This window comes from Misgurnus anguillicaudatus, chromosome 21, assembly GCF_027580225.2.
Source record: "Misgurnus anguillicaudatus chromosome 21, ASM2758022v2, whole genome shotgun sequence".
In the NCBI taxonomy this organism is placed as follows: Eukaryota; Metazoa; Chordata; class Actinopteri; order Cypriniformes; family Cobitidae; genus Misgurnus; species Misgurnus anguillicaudatus.
Genome location: NC_073357.2, coordinates 26,119,544 through 26,140,393, shown reverse-complemented (window position 1 = coordinate 26,140,393; position 20,850 = coordinate 26,119,544). Strand labels below are relative to the sequence as shown.

The 20,850-nt window shown below is 39.2% G+C and overlaps 1 protein-coding gene across 4 annotated transcripts in view; it reads right to left on the bottom strand.

Moving 5' to 3' along the window:
- LOC129440061 (actin-binding protein WASF3) overlaps positions 1-19,683 on the bottom strand; it is a 54,691-nt gene extending 35,008 nt beyond the window's left edge. For 2 of the 4 annotated variants that reach the window (XM_055199135.2, XM_055199126.2), the window contains exon 1: positions 19,420-19,683. The gene's annotated coding sequence lies outside the window, so the exon portion shown is untranslated. The remainder of the gene's footprint in view (positions 1-19,419) is intronic. The other 2 variants (XM_055199118.2, XM_055199146.2) reach the window with 2 other exon arrangements.
- Positions 19,684-20,850: the final 1,167 nt, after the last annotated feature.

The window sequence follows — 20,850 nt, the reverse complement described above, 5'->3', positions numbered from 1 at the left end:
TTTATTACACCAATTGAAAGTCTAAAAAAAACGTACATGATTACATCTTCCTGCTTATCTAGCATGCTCTAAATTATTTGTGCTGAATAATCAATCGGCTGCATTCAATACTTTAGGCTTCTGACAAAACTGGGTGTCTATATAGACCACCACTGTTAACAAACCCCTAAAAGATTGGCATACACAGAGACGAAATGTGAAATGGCTCAGTGGTCTGGGTGCACAGATTACCTGGCAACTAAAGCGGACAAGCATGCTGCTAATAAAACAAGAGAAAGAGCACTGTTATGGCCTAGTGGCACAGCAAACAGTATGCGTGTTCATGCTTTCTTGTGTGTCTGCAAGTTATTTTTTCTGTCTAACCATGAATAAATAAATGTAGTTATCTAATCAATGTGCGCCTCATCTAGATTTTGACATATATGGCCAAATGTATGCAGACACCCCTACCACAGCATGAAAATGTCACTTTGCACAAAGTGAGGATTGGAAAGTCTATAAAGAAATCCGGTGAGGAACATCTTGACCCCTAATGAACACTTCTGTGATTAATCGAAATGGAAATAAGCTGATCCAATTACCCAACATTATCATCTTGGTGCAGATGTCTGCAGCCAAGTTATAACTTATAGGGAAAAGCCTTCCCATAAAAGTGGAGGCCAAGAGAGGATTAAAATGGATGGTTTTAAAATTAAATGTTGATTGAGCACGTAGGAGTTTTGGGTGTCCACACACTTTTTGACGTGTGTCACTAACTTAATAGACCACGTCAGACCCGATGGTGTAGTGGGCTTTCGCACTTTCTGCGACCCAAGTTCAATTCCCGGCTCATGGTCATTTGCCGATCCCATACCTCTCTCTCCTCCCTGTACTTTCCTGTCCTCTCCTTAATCACTTTAAAATAAAAGCAAAAACGGCCAATAAATAAATAAAAAATACATAATGACCTCCATACACCCGTCAATGTATTCACAAGCACTGCACTGAAATATTCACAGTCTCTTTCTGTCCTCATTGAGTCTTCATTCTCCGTCCGTCTGCTCATGAATAAAGCAGGAGAGCTGAGTGATCAGACCGCAAAGGCACAGGGGTGTAATCTTCACTCCCTGAAGCGCCCAGCTGGACTGTGTGAAGTGTAAGTAATAAATGGGTGGGTAAATGAAAAGAGAGAGAGTAAATCTGTCTATGCATTTTCGGGGAATAAAGGACACATTAGACCTCGAAATAATCAAGCATCTGGGCACGACATGAATAATGACTTGCGTTGCTAGGAACATGGCGCGCTCCTACCTATCGGAATCTGACCGAAATTAGACAAATTTTGGGGGAATCATAGCCTAGGAATGCTGCTGACTCTCTTCTAAAACCACACAATGGATTAGAAGTCGACCGGTTTATTGGCCGGCCGATTAATTGGCTGATTTTTGGCATATTTTATAATCTATAGACCTGCACTGTCTATTAATATACTGTACATAGTATTGTTGTCACAGTTCTCTTAACTTAAAGATGACAAACACGCAGGAATATAAAACTTACAGGACTTTAATCACGATGGACAGCAAAACACGATGACAAGGGTACATACAGACGAGATCAGACAAAGAACAGGAACATGAGGGCAAACTATAAAGGGTGAGTGATAATGACAAACAGCTGTAACTACTGATGAGTGATTAACTAACACAGGTGAGACTAATTAAAGGTAACTAACACAAAGAGCAATGATGAACAATGATAACAATGAACTAAACAGAACCAAAACCCTGACAGTACGCCCCCTCCCGGTAGGCGCGACCTCGCGCCGTAGATAAACAACAAAAGTGGCGAGTGGGAGGGAGCAACAAACAAAAAAGAAAGTGTCCAAAAAAAAAAACTGTGATGAAAGGTAAGGGAAGGTCTAGAGCAGGACCCAAAGACCAGACGAGACGAAGCCCCAGGGTGGAGACGCTGGCAGAGGGTGCCAGGGTGATGGAAGTCCTAGTCCCACCCTGGGGACAGACGACAGCGTGGACAACGGAGGGAGGATCCAGGGCGGGGCCACGCGAGCGGAGAACCCGGGGGAAGCCGAGGATCCGGAGGGACGTGGCGGAGCTGGTGGGTCTCCCGACCGAGATGTAGGAGGATTCCGGAGCCACGAGGCGGAGCCAGAGATAGGGAATCCCGTGGTGACGTCTTCGGGAAGGAGGAGCCCAATGAGCCGGAAGGGTGGAGTAAGAGACACACAGGGGAACGAGGAAAACCCAGAGGTGAGGGCAGGACGACGACTGACCAGGGGCGGAACCAGAGGGGTGACCGAAGCCTGGTGACGTTGTAGTGGGGACGGGAGCTGACGGAGAGGAGGGAGGAGAGACCCGAAGCGAGGCCGCTGGTTCGACGAGCCGAGGCGACCTCTAGGTCTCAGGGAGCGGGGGAGGAGAACTGGAGAAACCCCCGAGACAGTGGGCAGAGAGGCACACCTCGGCTCCGACGAACCAGCGCCGGTGACGCGCTGAGGATGAGCTGAGGTGTGACGCTGTGTCCGCTGACGTAGCTTCGGATTGGCTGGTGTGGGAAATCCAAAAGGGAAACCGGACGGGACCGGCAGCGCTGACCAACAGCGACTTACGAGGGGCGGGCTGGACGGAACCAGTGGTGACGATGAGGGGTGGGAAATGTCCAAAGCACAATCCGAGCAGATGTTAGAAACCCCAGGGACCGTTATTCGCTCACCCTCAGCGGCGGGGAGATGGACGTCCTCCCTGACGTCATTTGCAGCTCCCGCGGCGGCACCCCGGAAACTCTGGTCACATTAGACCTCGAAATAATCAAGCATCTGGGCATGCCATGAATAATGACTTGCGTTGCTAGGAACATGGCGCACTCCTACCTATCGGAATCTGACCGAAATTAGACATATTTTGGGGGAATCATAGCCTAGGAATGCTGCTGACTGTCTTCTAAAACCACACAATGGATTAGAAGTCGACCGATTTATTGGCCGGCCGATTAATTGGCCGATTTTTGGCATATTTTAAAAAATCGGCTTTGGCTGATTTAGCTGCCGATTAATATGCAGGCGCATCTGCGGGCACCTAAGCGCTGTTGTAGAACTCGTGACGCTGCCTCTTGCTGCAAGCAGCCGTGCCTTGTTCACAAACAGCTTTAGTAAGTAAACGATGGCGGGATCGCGCGAATTAAGCAGCCAGTACAACAGCGCGACGGGCTTTTGTCTCGCGGTGCACTGTCCGTGCAAAGATTAGGCTCATTTTATGTGATTTAATGAGTGATGATGATCTTTGTTTGCGTGATAGAGAGAGCAGAGCTGCGCGCGCACGCTTTCTGTCTTTAAACTCTCTCCCTGCTTTTATTACTCAAAACAAAACTGACTCGATAGCGAAAGGTCGGAAGACCAAATCATATCCATTGAGGAAATGTTTTTTCGTGTTGTAACAGTAACAGTTTGTTTACAGTTGTGCGCTGCTCAGCCTGGATTACAACACCTTGCGTCCGATTCGCGAACTGACTCCTTTGAACGGATTCGTTTGAATGAACGGTTGAAACAACAGATCTGTCCCAACACTAAACTCACAAGACGTCACTGTCAGCACAATCAGTCACTTATAGCGTCTCAGAAATGAGTATGTAAATGTGTTTAGAAAGAATTTGCCCTAAATAACAGTCTCAACTAAAAAAATATAGACATTTACTAAGTTAACTTTATGATGAATAAATAATTTATCAGGTCTATCAAATAAGGATTTTATCCTACAAAGCAATAAAAGCCATGGTAAAAAACTGATCATAGATGATGACAGCAGAGTGTCAGGTAATATCTGTGTCTGATAAATGCATGGTGCAGAGGAGGTTGTAAAACTCTTCAGAAAGACCAGTCATAATTTGTTAAAATACTTTGACTTAAATAGTGGCATTTTTACATTTAAAATATCTGCTAATGATGAGAACATTTTGATTATTATGTACATATAGAAAATCGGCCAAACATATCGGCCATCAGCTGCCCTGATTTCTAAATATCGGCATCGGCCAGAGAAAAAGCAATATCGGTCGACCTCTACAATGGATGTCAAAATGTATATAGCATGCATTTTTTATCTACGGTAGGGATGCGCGATAATTCGCATGTGATTGTCATAGCGCATCTCGTCAGTGAAGCCGGTTCCGTAATTAGAAATAAATCAGCATCACCTGCTTTCAGATGGAGCAGCATTTACTACACAAAGCTGTGATTCACTGACAATCGGGGCAATTTCGCATTAAATATCGCATGCGATATGGCCCAGCTTGTCAGGCGATTTTTATTACTAATTAAGGAACCAGCTTTACTGACGAGATGCGCATGATATCGCATGCAAATTATCTTGCATCCGTAATCTACGGTAAACTTATATATTGTTTAAATATAACTACTCTTACATTTAATTTGATACAGTAAATTACCCAATACCCACAATGATCTTTTACACAATTTTGCCATCTGTACCTCTTTTGAATGTTTCCTTGATTAATTTACAAGATAAAACACTATGGGGCAGTTTTCCAGACAGGGTTTAGATCAATCCAGGACCAGGCCTTAGTTATGTTAGGACATTTAAGTAGTTTAGTTACTAACAAACCTTACAAAAAACAATACTGGTGTGCATCTTTAGACATAACAATGGCACTCATATGTTTTAAAGGTGCAGTGTGTAAATTTCAGCAGCATCTAGTGATGAGGTTGCGAATTGCAACCAACGGCTCAATCCACTGCTCACCCCTCGCTTTTGAAACGCATAGAGAAGCTACAGTAGCCGCCACCGGTAAAACATGTCATTAACAGAGACAACTTGGTAAAAAAGTTTGCCCGTTAAGGGCTTCTGTAGAAACATGGCGGCACAAAATGGCGACTTCCACGTAAGGGGACCCTCATTGTATGTAGATAAAAACGTCTCATTCTAAGGTAATGAAAACATAACGGTTCATTATAAAAAGGTCTTTAAACACCCCTGATAGTTTTGTATATTATTTTACATTTCTGTCAAGAGATCCTTCTAAAAATTACACACTGCACTTTTATCATTACAATTTTAAGATGTCAATACAAGGTGTTTTTAAATCAAACATGCATTTTAGTCTGGGAATAGAATAAGCCCTGTCTGGTCATATATGCCATTCTGAGTTATTTATTCATTCATTACTTGAATTGTTAATACCATAACAGCTTCAGCTACAAGACTATTTTCATGGCAATAAACATTAAAGAAAACCATACAAGTCAGTAATAAAGGATTATATTTCAGATTTATGCAATAAAGCCATTGGGTAGATGTTAACTGTATTACACTGGCACTGTATTCTAAACAATAAACTTACACACACACAAACAAAATAAAAGCTAATTTAATCTAATATAATCTAGTTTGTTGTCTGTATGATATATCTGAACCCCTTATGCACAAACTGTCAAAAATACGTAATGGATTATAGGATGGACAGAGACAGAGAAAACTAAACAGAGAATGAAGCCCAAAAGTGTGCCACCTTCCCAAAAGGGGCCGTTGTGTTGTTGTCATGGCAACAACACTAAGAAGACCATTTCTGAGAAAGGATTGAATTCCAGAGATAGAAAGAGAGAGGGCGATTTTACAAAATGATGCAGAATGTACACAGGCTATGTACACTAAATACTACACAGTAATTTGTTCCTGCAGCTCAATTTGTAGAGCATTGCAATTCTGTCAATGCCGCAAAAGCTCATGGGTTCTATCCCAGGGAGCACCCTAAAATGCAGAGCTTAAACATAAGGTGCGTTCCATTCGACCGTAAGTGGACTGCGAAGTGGACTTCACAGGGTATTCCGCCATCTTAAGTGAGATTCCAATCCGAAGGGAGCGAACATGTTCAGTACGAAGGGCACTGCGCACAGCATAGGGAATCAGGGAACATCGATACATCACTTCACAGGAAGTGGAGAGCGATAATTACCCAACTGTCATTGCGCGCATCACGTGATCACCAGTCAGAACGGTCAGACCGCTACGCAATTATATGACAATCGTTTAAAAACACATAAATACACATATTTAACCAAATAAAAGTTTACTTTCATATTTGCATGACAGTTACAGCAGGGCATCAATTCTGTTAATAGTCAAGTAAGCAGCAATAGTCAATTAAAGTGTATAATAAACATAAGTTTTTCATTTCGTAGTACTCAATGTTTTTATTGTATAGTGTACATATTTTACATGTGATAGTAAATAAAAATTAAAATATGAATGTAGTCCTATATATATTTATGTTATATCAATCTGCGCGACCCCGTCGACTTTCTTTGATGACGTTTAAAGGCCGTTCCAAATGAGCGGTTATTGTCCGTGAAGTCCACTTCAACTGATATACTGTGCTCAGGGAGTAGGGAGCAGTGAACACCCCGTAGGGACCCTGTCGAATGGAACGCACCTATAGTGCTAGTTGCTTTGGAAGTGTCTTCTTTCTTTGTTTATTCTTTACGCCATTCCAGCATCTATGGCTATATTCATGGCGAGAACTGGTTAATTGATATTTAATTCAGACACAGGTTGGGGAGGGACAATTTGGCATCTTGCATGTTTTTGGCCTGTGGGAGGAAACCAGAATACCCACAGTAAACCCACGCTGACACAGGGAGAACATACAAACTCCACACAGAAGGGCCACCTGCCATAGCCGGGGCTCGAACAGAGGACCTTCTTGCTGTGAGGCAACGGTGCTACCCACTGTGTGTGTTTCTGCATATCTTGGTCCAACCAGTTTCAGACCATTCTCTGTAAACCCTAGAGATGGTTGTGCGTAAAAATCCCAGTCGATCAGCATTTATTTAAATACTCAGACCAGCCCTTCTGGCACCAACAACAACGCCATGTTCCAAGTCTTAAATCTCCTTTGTTCCCTATTTTGATGTTCGGTTTGAACTTCAGCAAGTTGTTTTCACCACGTCTACCGAAGATGCATAAAGGCACGGTCACACTAGACTTTAAGCATGCAAATATTTCTCGGACCTTGCTGCAGATAGGAGCGTGTCAATATAAATCTTTGGCTTTGTCCATTTGTACTTTTCAGTAGATAGAAAGGTCACACAGTGATGTACCAATTTTCGACTGGTCACACATCTCCACCTGATATAAATTTGCATGTCCGAGTTCACCAGACTTGAATTTTGGTACGCTGTGAAATGTTGTCGCATGAGCTTGTGTTTTCAATCTGGAAGTCAATGGAACGAAAAGTCTAGTGTGACCGGCCCTTAAATGCATTGGGTTGCTGCCATGTAATTGGCTGATTAGCAATTTGTGTTAACAAGCAATTAAACAGGTGTACCTCATAAAGTGGCCAGTGAGTGTAGTTTAGTACAATCCACAACAGAGATAAAAGCGAGTAAGCTTGCAATATATCACAGTTTTTAAATAACTATGCAGTTGACATAATGAATTGCAGCAGGTCCTTGTTTATACTTTAATGTGTATGTATGCATCATTGCACATGTTTGTGTCTTTGTCTCAAAATGCACTATTATTCATTTAAACACCTGGTGTGTGTAAGTAATGTTTCTAATGTCTCTCTCTCTGTGTGTGTGTGTGTGTGTGTGTGTGTGTGTGTGTGTGTGTGTGTGTGTTTGTGTGTGTGTAATAGTGTGCCTGAGCTGCTGGTCTGTTCAAATCAGACGGCATCTCTCTATTTTAATAGAATTAAGACCTCTCCTCCCACCTTTCTCACCCTCCCCTTCTCTACAGTCATGTATTTAAAAGTCAGTGTAATGATATCAAACACTCATCCCTATCCCCCACTTTTAGTCAAGTGCATGTAGTTAGCTCACAAACACATCTCACTCTCACACAAACAAAAATTAACAATTGGAAAGCAAAATATTAATGCTATTAACTGTCTGATCTAATTCAAACCACCCAGAACATAATTTAAAAGTTCATATTGATATAATAGTTGCATTTATTACAAGTTAGTTATACAGAAGAACTGAAAGTGATTATTTGCTAACCCCTTTCGTTTTCATAAACCTAAAATCTTGATCTCCAAAATGTCCTGGTTAAAGAAAACCATGCTCAAGTTGTATTATTTGAAATTACATTTACTTTTCACATTTGGTTTCTCATGATTTTTAAAAATAGCATATGTTACCCTGGACCACAAAACTAGTTGTAAGGGTACATTTTTTAAATTGAGATCATCTGAAAGCTGAATAAGCTTTCGGTTTGTTAAAATACCACGATTTGAAAATCTGGAGTCTGATTGGGTAAAAAAATCGCATTTAAAATTCAAAGTCCAAATGAAGTCCTAGCAACACATATTACAAACGAAAATGTGTGTGTGTGTGTGTGTGTGTGTTGGTCTATGTGGTTTACGAGGACATATATAGTGTATAATGAAATGTTTATTATGCTATAAACGTGGTTTACGGGGACACAGAGAGTGTCCCCATAAACGGAAAAGCTAAAAAAACATAATAAATGGTAGTTTTTCATAGATTAAAGACTGGCAACAGGTTTTTGTGACATTGGAGTTAGGGATTGGGGTAGGTTAGGGGAATAGAATATAACAGTTTGGACAGTATAAAATGCATTGCATCTATGGAGATGTCCCCATAAACCACATACACCAACGTGTGTGTGTGTTTGTGTTTTTGTGAGAGAGTGAGAGAGAGAGAGAGAGAGAGAGAGAGAGAGAGAGAGAGAGAGAGAGAGAGAGAGAGAGAGAGAGAGAGAGGTAAGAATGGTGCTCACGTTGAGAAAACTTAATAGAAGAAGACTGTATGCCACTCATCTAATTACAGTATTTTAACTGGATAACACTGGATATAACTCATTGTATAGTTTAATAAAATAATGTATTTTGATTACACAAATCAAACCTATAGTGATTGTTTTACTAGCTGCTGACCAGCATAGGAAATCTCTATGGCTCATTTATAAGACATGTTGCTGATACAGTATTGTGTGTTGTACCTTTTCTTGTTAATTAAGTCTTTTGGGGTAGCCATATGCCTAGAATTATTCAAGGAGGGTGATTCTTTTAACTTCCTTCATAGTTTGATCAATTGTGCATAATGACATGTGCAACAAATGGATATAGGGGGTGAAACTCATAGACTTGCATCATTTAAAGTTCAGACGCTCTTTTTAAAATATTTTGGGTCAACCTCTGGCACAGCTTTAAAGGAATAGTCTACCCTTTTGCCATATTAAGCTATGTTATTACCTCAACCTAGACGAATAATACATATCTATCTTTTTTCAATGCGTGCACTGTACAGCGCGTTGTGAATGTGTTAGCATTTAGCCTAGCCCCACTCATTCCCATGGCACCAAAAAAAGTTTTATTTTGTGGCACCATACTTAATGGTATAACTCCTCATGTAACAGTCTTTAAATAGGGAAAACACGGAAGTGTTTGGTGGCTTCCCTGTCTGGTACCATAGGAATGAACGGGTCTAGGCTAAATGCTAACACATTCACGACACGCTGTACAGTGCACGCATTGAAAAAAGATAGCAGTGTTTCCTCTAGGATTTTTTTCAGCTGTGGCGGCAGGGGGCGCCCATGATGATTATAAATGTACATCATTTTTTAAAAAGTAGAATATAGGCTACAGTAAACTAACATGTATTTTTTTTTATCATTTTCATGCTGTCATTTACTTTTCCTCATATTTATAGCATATTGCTTTTCTATGTTTGATCTAAAATGTATTTTCTTAAAAAACGTTACATAGCTACGTACGTAGTTCGGATATTTCATTGTAGTTTTAATGTAGTGTGCATTGCAAGTTGTGCTCGTGTTTAGCGTTACAGAGCTGTTGCAAACTCACGCACAGTCCTGTTGGATAATCCGCACCACTGTGATTGACCGAACATCCATCAGCAGCAATTTTATTTCACACCCGGTCCGGACCATTTGACATAAAGACCCCGAGCCGGTCACACCGCAAATCGCGCAGTGGAATAGAAACCTTTAACGGTCTTCAGACAGATCTTAAACACAAAGCACCGGGCCATTTTGGTCTTGGATGTTAGACCCGCATTTTACTGTTGTCTATTGAGTCCCGACCTGCATCTACAACACAAATGACACGCGAATAGTCTATACGCACAACCGGCGCAACGTCATAGAATGTCTCTGAACAGGTTCACGCCCACTTTTGGGGGAAATCGCACTAGACGTTCCATTGGCTTCCATTCAAAATAGCGGAACAAAGCAACCTTCGTACACAGTCGGCAGGCGTAAATAACTTATGAAATCACTCAGATTAAACATGTTGAGTAATTATCTGTCCACCCTGCCGGCCATAGAGCGCGAAAGATAAATTAACATATTTAATTTGGTCAATATAAAAACATGTCTCTTTCATTCTCCCAGCATCAAATTTGTGTAACAACGCTCCCTATTGGCCAGAGGTGTCTTACAAGGACATTAACTCGTACCTCATCGAGTCAACAGGGAAGCAAGTGAATGATTTTACTTCGTATTTGAAAGTTACTTCGTATTTATTTATTATGTCTTTATATTTAGAGTAATGAGTGCACTTTTCCGTCCAGCCATAACTAACTGGCTTAGCGATATTTCCAGCAATCACTGGATGGCGTTGTTACATAAAATTTGACGCTGTGAGAATGAAAGGAACATGTTTTTATATTGACCAAATTAAATGTGTTAATGTACCTTTCGCGCTCTATGGCAGGCAGGATGGACAGATAAATACTCAACATGTTTAATCTGAGTGACTTCACAAGCCATTCACGCCTGCCGGCTGTGCAAAAACGCTGCCCTGTTCCGCCACCCTGAATGGAAGCCAATGGAAGGGCTGCTTTTCTATCACCCAAAAAGGGGCGGTGACGAAATTTACAGTCAAGTTCCCGGATGTGCCGGTAGTCCGTATTATTACACCCGTTAGATCAAATCCCACGGGTACCCCGACCCTGCTGTTTCGTCTGAAAACAGATCAAACAGTCTCACCGTCTGCCTCAAGTTTCTATTACCAACGTTCTTCTCTTCCACGGGAATAATGTAAGTTTCCTTACAAACAGATTCGACTATTAATGTCTTGCAGTCGCATATTTGTAGTATTCAGTATTTAGCCTTTTGTTTTTGGACAAATATCATATCATTTAATGTGAAACTTTGTGAGTGTTGATCTAAAGCACAGAAGATTGATTGACAGCTGAGCGGTCAGCAGCGCGCTACTGCGCTTATAGCCTATATTCTGAATAACTAATGACCAGATAAGTTGATAATATGACTGAGTACAGTGATTCCAAATGAATGTCCAAAAAACTCGTAATATGTTAAATCGAAAGTTTAATAATGTCTTTTCTCGCAGCCCTGCGCTGCGTCCGCGTTGAACATCAAATGCGTGATGACCTTGCACCTTAAATTACCCTAAATTTATAGTCATAAAGATAAAAGTAAAACAATATTCGAAACTTCAAATTATGTATTTTTATTTGTGTAAACTCACAATAAGGAGAAAACTTTGTGCTTACTTAAAATCATTAAAAACATGACGTGCTTTCTGCTGCTTTGGTCAGCGCGTCACAAAAAAAAAAACAGAAACTCAAATACTTTTTTATTTGTTTTGTCAATTTAATTATTATTTAAGTGTGTAACATATTTCGTATAGGCTTATTTATTTTATTATTATTTCTCAAAACAGAGACGTAGCCTAATCATCCTCTGTTGATTTAAATCTATTTGTTCATTAAACTAAACCCATGGAAGAAATGATGATACTTTAGGAGATTTATCTATAAATGAGTTAACAACGCAAATCCAGAAAGGAATTTATTTCTAAGACAGCCAGTCTGGCAGGGCGGACATTTCGGTAGCTTTTTTTGCGAGCTGCCGCCGTGGGTTTTGTCTAGAAGGGATACAGCAAATGCCGAAAAGTTAAGGATTAGATTTGGAGGTAGGATAATTAGGATGAAAACAGCGGCTCTGGCTAAATGAGATACAAATACATCCCACAATCGTGTGAAATTTTGTGTTTAGAGTTGGGTTTGGTTGAAGGATTAGATTAAAACAGTGGTCATCCAGCGAGAATTCGTTTGCTGTATCCCTTCTATCCACAACCGCAGGCGTGGCGGGGATGTTTTAGGCATGGCGGGCCGCCACGGTTGAATGTATATAGCGGAAACACTGGATAGATATGTGTTAATTCGTCTAAGGTGAGGTAATAACATAGTTTAATATGGCAAAAGGGTAGACTATTCCTTTAAAGCTGAAACTTATCAAATCCTATCAGAAGTCCAAAATGTCATTGAAACACACCAGTGGCACACATGTTACCCCTCCACACAGAGCTCCAACATAACAAATCACAATTTAACCCCTGTATATACATACCCAACCAAACCCCCCCCCCCCAAAGCTGTAAACCTAGGGGAAACACTGCAGTTGGTCTATTAGCTAGTTTATTTCTGCGTCAAATTATTTTTACTGAACATGGATTGGAAGGAAAATAATGCCAGTGCTATTGCTTTAAACAGAGTATAAATATTGCTACTTCAAGAAAAGTTGGACTTCTTTTTCCCCCACTAAAGTGCAGTCTGTTTCTTCCAAGACATTTGAGCCATCTCAACAAACGTGGTTCAGAGTCGACTCCCTACTTTAAAAGCCAATACTACTTTAACTACTTTGCACAATGTTTACATAGATGAACAGCTCCATGACACACTGCAATGCAGGTAATATTTGAAATTGGATCTGTCTGGCACTTTAAAGTAAAGAGTACACTAAGTGAATCTGAAAATGGAACAGGTGTGAGGTTAGTAATGCGCTCTCTCTCTCTGTTTTTCTCCCATGATTTTCTCTCACTCTGTCAAACACAATTAAATGTGCTGCTTTTAGCACAATGGGAACAAATCAGCCTGGCACCAATGTGACCTGGAGTCCCCATTCCCCAGTGCACGCACACAGACAAGGCTGACTGAGTAGGCATAGGGCAAAACACGTCACTGCCTGAAGCTATGCTAGCACCCTAAGTCCTGCTTGATATAACACGTGTCTTGTATCTACAGTTCCAGTAGCTTTATTAAGGTTATGGATGGGTTCCACAGGTCCTATATCTGTAAAATTGGCACAGACTAAGTAGAGATAAAAAATGGACTATGGTATGAGTCAAATATGGCTTAGGGCTAAATGAAGATTAAGGATAATGGCAGGAGGCTTCAGAAAGATGAAAAATAGTGGCGTAAAAAATGACACTTTTTTTTTTTACAAAAACAGAGCAAACAGGGTGATTCCAAAGAATGTAAAAGCAGTAATTTAAAACCAAAGTCCTTTTGAGGACTAGAGCGGCCGTTCTGACCATTGAAATATCCCCCATTCATTCATACCAGTGACGCATCTTGTTAATATTAAATAAAGCTCATCCAAATAACAATGTAATCCATTCATATTTATTTCATAAACTATTAGGTTTACAGCTTGTTAAAGTGAAGTGAAAGTGACGTTATGACCAGTGTATGGTAACCCATATGTAGAATGTGACCTCTACATTTAACCAATCCAGTGAGTAGTAAACACGCACTTCAAGTTGTGAACAGTTGCCTCAGTTGCAAACCCGACGGCCGTGAGACTCAAACCGGCTAAATCTCGGGACACAAGCCAAACTCTCTAACCATAAGGCCGTTTGTGATGTTCATGTCTTGTCTTAGATTGAAAGCAGAACAAAGGCTATAACAAAGTACAAACAGTCTAACTGGAAATTATTTCATGGAGAAAATAACCAGGAGGGATGACGCATGAAACAGCACTCCAGAATATCTGAGTTGAAGAAGCAACTTTTGACTGGCCATAAACCTAATGTCAGAATCTATAAAAACACTAGCAACTCAAATGGTCGCTTGCCTTGCACCATCCAGACACAATGTGTTTTTAATGGCAGGCAAAGATTGATGATAGAAAAGCAACACACAGATTCACAACATCAATGATCATTGGAGTGGCACCCATGTAAAGTTATTGCCACAGCAACACAGCATCGATCATGCACTACAGCTGCCTGATACTGCAAAGTCACAAGTTGACAAAACAGTCCTTGCATGTACCCTTCTTATGTTTTTGTTTTCAGTAAATATTTAATGGTAAATTTGTTGACAATTTTAATGAATAAGGTTTACAAAAGAGGGGGGGGGGGGGGGGTTGGGGGGGCTAGTCCTCTAGTATTTAGTCATCTTTTGATGGTCTCAATAGAGAGGCTATGCTTGCATTTTCTTGTTTTGGTTGAGTACAAGAGACCAACAAAAGGCAAATGTCACACACAAAATAACACTAAGCAGCACTTTTACACAGGGATGGCTTTTTATCTACACACTAACAAAACAGAGGTGAAAGTGGCCTGCCATACAAAGACCAACAGTAAACAGACAAAAACAAATGGGAGCAAACGGCCCTGTGTGAAATATAAAAAACAAAATAAATAAAAATGTCTTATTCATACAAATTAGACCATGCACTAAAACAAATACTGTCATGTCATCTTGTTTAGTATTGAAGGACAAGTCAAAGTTTACAAAGATTCGAGATTAAATCTAAAGACCTTACAATTATTACTAGCATGAACTTATTGCTGACTTATAATCGTTTCAAAACACATTGCTTTTGCTAAACGCCAGTGAAGATGAGAATCATTTTTATTTTAAAATGCTGCTTTAAAACTAAAATGCTCTAATGTAAACAATGCCTTACAGGGTTTCCCGCAGAAAATTTGTTAGTTAAGGTGGTAGGGTAGGCTGGGTGGGCGTTGTTGAGGGCGTGGCAATCAAATGGGCGTGGCGTATGCGTCATGATGAAAATTAAAAGATTTTGATAAAATAAATAAATAAAATATTTATTTTTAAAACACTCAAATAAAACTTAATTTTGAAGAAACTATTGGTGGGTGATTCTCACGAATCCATTGAAACACCACGGCACTAATGATTTTGGCTTTAAAATGTGTAATATAGTAACATTAAAAAGCATCAGAATTAACACAATACTGTGTTCTACCTTGCACAATGTGTGATTTCAACATAAGAATTTATAATTGGAAATTTTATCTCATTTTCTGCTGAAATTCTCATTACCGCAATGTGTCCGGCTGTGTTTGAACATGCGTTATGTTGTAATTTAATCAAATGAACACAAAAATATTATGAAAAAAAATAAATGGATGTTTTGCTAGACTACTTTAGATGACAGAAAAAATATTTACTGAATATTCATGTATAATAATAATGAAGAAAAATTAGGAAAATGATGTGTCCATGCCTGATGTTCTCATCCTCCGCAACACTTTTTGAGAACAGTTTAAGCACACATACAGAATTTTAATAAAGTTTGATTTTGAGTGACCAAGCACATGGACCAGTTACTTCAAGATGGCTACCAGGTAAGATCATTTTTTTACAGTTAATTTGAAATATTGTCTTGTCAGAATGCTTACACGACATTTTGATTATCATTACCGCAACAGATGCTTATTAAATGTTAATTTAATTAATAGAAGCATAATACTTTGATTTTAAATGCATGTGCAGAATCTCCAAATTATGTTCTTTCAGGTATGTCATGTCATTTTGAAAATATGTCAGTGTTGATGTTTTCTGACTGTTGCGGTAATGAGAATTTTTAGGACAAATTTTTTAAATTATGTTACAAAAAGTGTTAAATGATAAGTAAAAGTTTTTAAATTAATGTTCCCATTTACTCCAGACTTTGTTTTTCAATGTCTGGTGGGGAAAAAAGTCAATTTAAGCAATTTTTACATTTTCATGCTTGACATTTTTAAAACCAAGTTCTCGTGAGAATCACCCTGGTACTTTTCCATTGCATAGTACCTCACTTTGGCGAAGTTAGCTTTTCCATTGAGTTTAGTATTACTTCGCAGTGGGAGGGATTATAGGCGTGTCGTTATATTTGCGCTGCCTACAGCTGCGACATCATACAAGTGAGAGGAGAGCGCCGTTGTACATTCCCATACATTCATTTCTCAGTCCACCACAAAATTAAAATTGGCCACCACAAATAGATGTTTGCACATCGCGTTTATCACTACCTCTGTATCACATGACAGTTTCTGTTCAAACACCCGAAGCGTCAGCCGACGACGCTCCGCTGAGCCTCACTGAAGTTGCATTTAAGCATATAATGCTGACGTGCTCGTCGCGAATGTTCCGCCACAAACTGCAAGTCTGGAAAAAACTGTTATGGTGTCCCTGATTCTAAACATGTGGATGTTTTTCATCGCTAAAAGGGAGTTTAAGAACTTATAGCAGAGCACAGATGACAACATGTTTGCTCGAGACAGCGCAAGCTAGCACTAAAGGTAAAGCTAAGTGATGACGCTGTTAGTGACGTTTCTTTCAGACCAATCAGTGATCTACTGTGTTTTCGCGTCACGTTTGGTATCAGCTCGGGTCGCTTGGAACCCCAACTGAGGTGGTACGAAAAAAGTATTGGGTACCACGTACTGCACCTAATGGAAAAGCTCCCAAAAGTAAGCTGACCCGACCCAAACTAAACCAAACCGTGGGGTACTATGCAATGGAAAAGCACCATATGACAAAAAATGAACCCTAGCAGGTTGCTCAAACAACAAAATCACCAGCTAATATACTTTAAATTTGCAAGAACTATAGACTAATCCAATAACAGGCTGGCTTAAAGGAATAGTCTACTCATTTTCAATATTAAAATATGTTATTACCTTAACTAAGAATTGTTGATACATCCCTCTATCATCTGTGTGGGTGCACGTAAGCGCTGGAGCGCGCTGCGACGCTTTGATAGCATTTAGCTTAGCCCCATTCATTCAATGGTACCATTTAGAGATAAAGTTAGAAGTGACCAAACACATCAAAGTTTTTCCTATTTAAGACGAGTAGTTATACGAGCAAGTTTGGTGGTACAAAATAAAACGTAGCGCTTTTCTAAGCGGATTTAAAAGAGGAACTATATTTTATGGCGTAATAGCACTTTTGGGAGTACTTCGACTCGGCGCAGTAACACCCTCCCTCTCCCATTATGAGAGTTAGAAGAGGAGCGGACTTTTCAGGCGAGTCAAAGTACTCCCAAAAGTGCTATTATGCCATAAAATATAGTTCCTCTTTTAAATCCGCTTAGAAAAGCGCTACGTTTTATTTTGTACCACCAAACTTGCTCATATAACTACTCGTCTTAAATAGGAAAAACTTTGATGTGTTTGGTCACTTCTAACTTTATCTCTAAATGGTACCATTGAATGAATGGGGCTAAGCTAAATGCTATCGAAGCGTCGCAGCGCGCTCCAGCGCTTACGTGCACGCACACAGATGATAGAGGGATGTATCAACAATTCTTAGTTAAGATAATAACATATTTTAATATTAAAAATGGGTAGACTATTCCTTTAAATAACCCCAAAACATAAGTCCACTTACAGTTCTCACAGACACGCGTTTTATTAACTGGCTGTCCTCCAGACATGACGGACCACGTCTTTCTCATTTCGGCCGTGTGGCATGCGTCCCCGCTCACTGTGTGATGCGCGTACACGCTATTCTCCGAGATGCACTTGACGGCCTTTTGTGCAGCGATCTTTTTTTTTTGACGACCTAGTTAAGGCGGTAGGGTTTCCAAGCTTAGGCGGGCCGCCTTAACTGAAATATGCTGCGGGAAACCCTGCCTTAACTTAATGACATTAACAGAGAAAGTGGTCTATTCATATTTAATAAACATCAAGTACACATGATTGGTTAGCAGTGGCTAGGGCCTTCACAATGATTAAATAATCATCTCATCGCAATTGTTTGACCTGATCGTGATGATTTTACACTGCAAAAAAAGTCCGTAAAAATGTCAATGTTATTGCAGCTGGGTTGCCGGTAATTCACCGCAGATCTACATTTATGTTATTTACTGGCAAGAGTTTGTTCAAAGTTAAATAAATTTTAAATATTAACAAGTCTTTATCTTTACAGAATAAAACTATACAATAACAGCCTCATGCAAAGCATTCTGGGAACCAAAAATCATCATCAACCTTTTTCTGTTTTTTGCTTCAGATTTTGTTTCCCAGAATGTTTTGCTTGATGCTGTTTTTTAGTTTTACTCTGTAAAGACAAAGACTTGTAAATGTTTAATGTTCATTTAACTTTGAACAAAATGTTGCCAGTAAATAACATAACTTTAAATCTACGGTAAATTACCGGCAACTCAGCTGCAATTTCTACGGATTTTTTTTACAGTGTAGATCACCACGATGATTGCTCATCTATTTAAAAAATACCAGGGGGAGCTGCAGCGCTTGTATAAACAACATTGTAAAGCAATAGTCATTCAATACAGTGGAAAAAACATTTAAAGAAATGCTGCAAAACTTTGATAAGCAGTATGAACTCCCAGGTAAAACATATATTTCCAAAACAGCAATTCCAAATTTAGGGAAATGAAGGATGCTATACTTAAGAATCTGTAAGGAATTGACTTTTTTGCAGCCACTACAGACATGTGGTCCAGTACTAATATGACCTTAGTAGGATCATGTGTGAAAATGATTATATGAACAAACAAAAAATATTATGGGAAGTAAATGTCAAAGCAATAAAACAGATAATTAATTGTCATAATCGTCACAATTTGACAATTAACCGCCAGCCAAATTTCATAACCGTGAAAGCCCTAGCAGTGGCACATGGAAAAGCTGAAAGATTTTCCCTGTTTGACTTGACACTTGACATTGTTATGACTGGTGTTTTACAATGCATGGCTGTACAATGCAGAACATGGGACCTTTTTGATCCTTAAACGTATTATTATTTGGAGTAATGTAGTTACTACAGTCTTTATAGTTATAGATATACTTACAGATATTGATATGTAGCTTTATTACACTAACACTTTCAACCTTCACCCACATTTAATTTTACACTATGTATAAACTGACAATTGCTGGATACACTACAGAATGCACGAGTAAACAGATGCATTATGAATATTTTTGTCTGTCACAACGTAAGGTGAGATGATGTTTTAAAGACAAGTGGTCACTACACACTAATAAATTTTTCTGACTAAACTTAAACTGGATTTAAATAATATATGTATAATTATCCATTATAATTGTTATATAACTGTTCGTTTTAAAACAAATATATGATAATATTAATGTAAATTGTTGTATTACATCATATTTATCTTCGACTCATCTAAGCAAGTTATGATACAAGTCTAGCACACAACACGTAATTAAAAATAATTACATCGCGAGAAATATTTTCCAGGTTCATCGTTAATCTGGTCACAACCAAAGCGTGCCACGTACAGCCTTGTCATTTGATCAAAACAGAGCTTTGCACGATGTTAGCGTTAGCAGCTCAGCTTTGTCCAAGCCTGTGAGATGCAAAACCGATTAGCAGACCATTTGTTTTACCTGTGTCAAGCAAAGGGCTGCCGCTCCGTCTCTCTGATATTACTCCCTCCGCTGTTCCCTCGTTGTGTGATTTCACATTGCACCCATTGCTCAACCGCGATGACTTTGCATACGTTAATGTAAATAACACAATGAGTGCGCGAGACAGGTTCAGTTAAACCTCGGAATGATGCGACTAGCGTGCGCGTTTCCTTGACAGCGTTGATTCTGCTGCGCCTGCGAGAGCTCGATGGTAAACGGTGGCCTGTGCGCTTGCGCACACTGAATTCAGACCTCCTCCCATCAACATAGCGACTGACTGAGTAGCTAAGGGAATGAGGGCTTTAAAATGGTAAAATGTCGGTAAGCTAAGCAAAAATGATTGCTTTATATTGTGAGATATTTGTGTAGTAAACAGATTTAACAATGGAAATTTTTAAAACAAACGTCGAGTTTTTACAATTTGTAGGTTTTTGTTTTCGTTTTCTTTTACGTACAGGAGATGGCAGCATTGTTGAAATTCTGGACACAAAAATACACACACCAAAAAAAGGGAAAAAAAGGTAATAAAAATTGTCCATAGTACCCAATATAATTTCTTTTTTTGTAAAACATTGTTATTAGGTGTTACAAAAAATAAGTTACAAGTAAAAAAATCATTTTAAGTTGTAAAGTAAAAGTTCACGTGACCTCTCGTTAAGACTTATGTTTAAGTTTGCACTTAGATTTATGTAAAACATGGAAAAAGTAGTTGTTTTGTGTATAAAGAATCTTAAAAAAATACAAATAATGTGTTTTTTTATCTAAACAAGTATGCGTTGTTTACATAAAGGCTGTTGCTGTCCTTGGTCCTGAAAGCTACATAAAAGCTATATTCATTTTTGATTACAGTACAGGCTATATTTTTATACTGTTAGAGCCATGCGTTTTCAGTAAAGTACACTTTACAATAGAAATACCATTGATCACCACCACAAAGTACACTGCAGAACGAATTGTAATCATCTTTTATTAAATAAATAGCAGCTTCACAAAAGGATAACATTGTGGAAATGATGGGTTTCAACAAAAGAGAGAGTTTAGTAAAACATTCACAAGCTAAGGTATAAAAAGGCAGGTGATTAAGAAGAAATTCGAAGGATCTACACAGAAAAACGGCAAGAATTTACAGCTTTATACATTATTTAATCATATAGACATCCTCAAGTGAACATTTGTGTTCTTACAGACCAACATTTGTTTTGGACAGTTCATCCATATAAAGTAAATCATTTCATTACTCTTGTCTATTGTGCAGTTTTGCTCCTTGCCTCATATTCATTCGTGACCACCTGATGAGGTAGTTGGAAAGCTCACAACTGACCCTACATTCAACAGAGGAACTGTTCTTCAAACCTAGAGGCTTTAACTTCAGTTCGAGGAGAAAATAACAACTTAAGATGCATTTTAAAT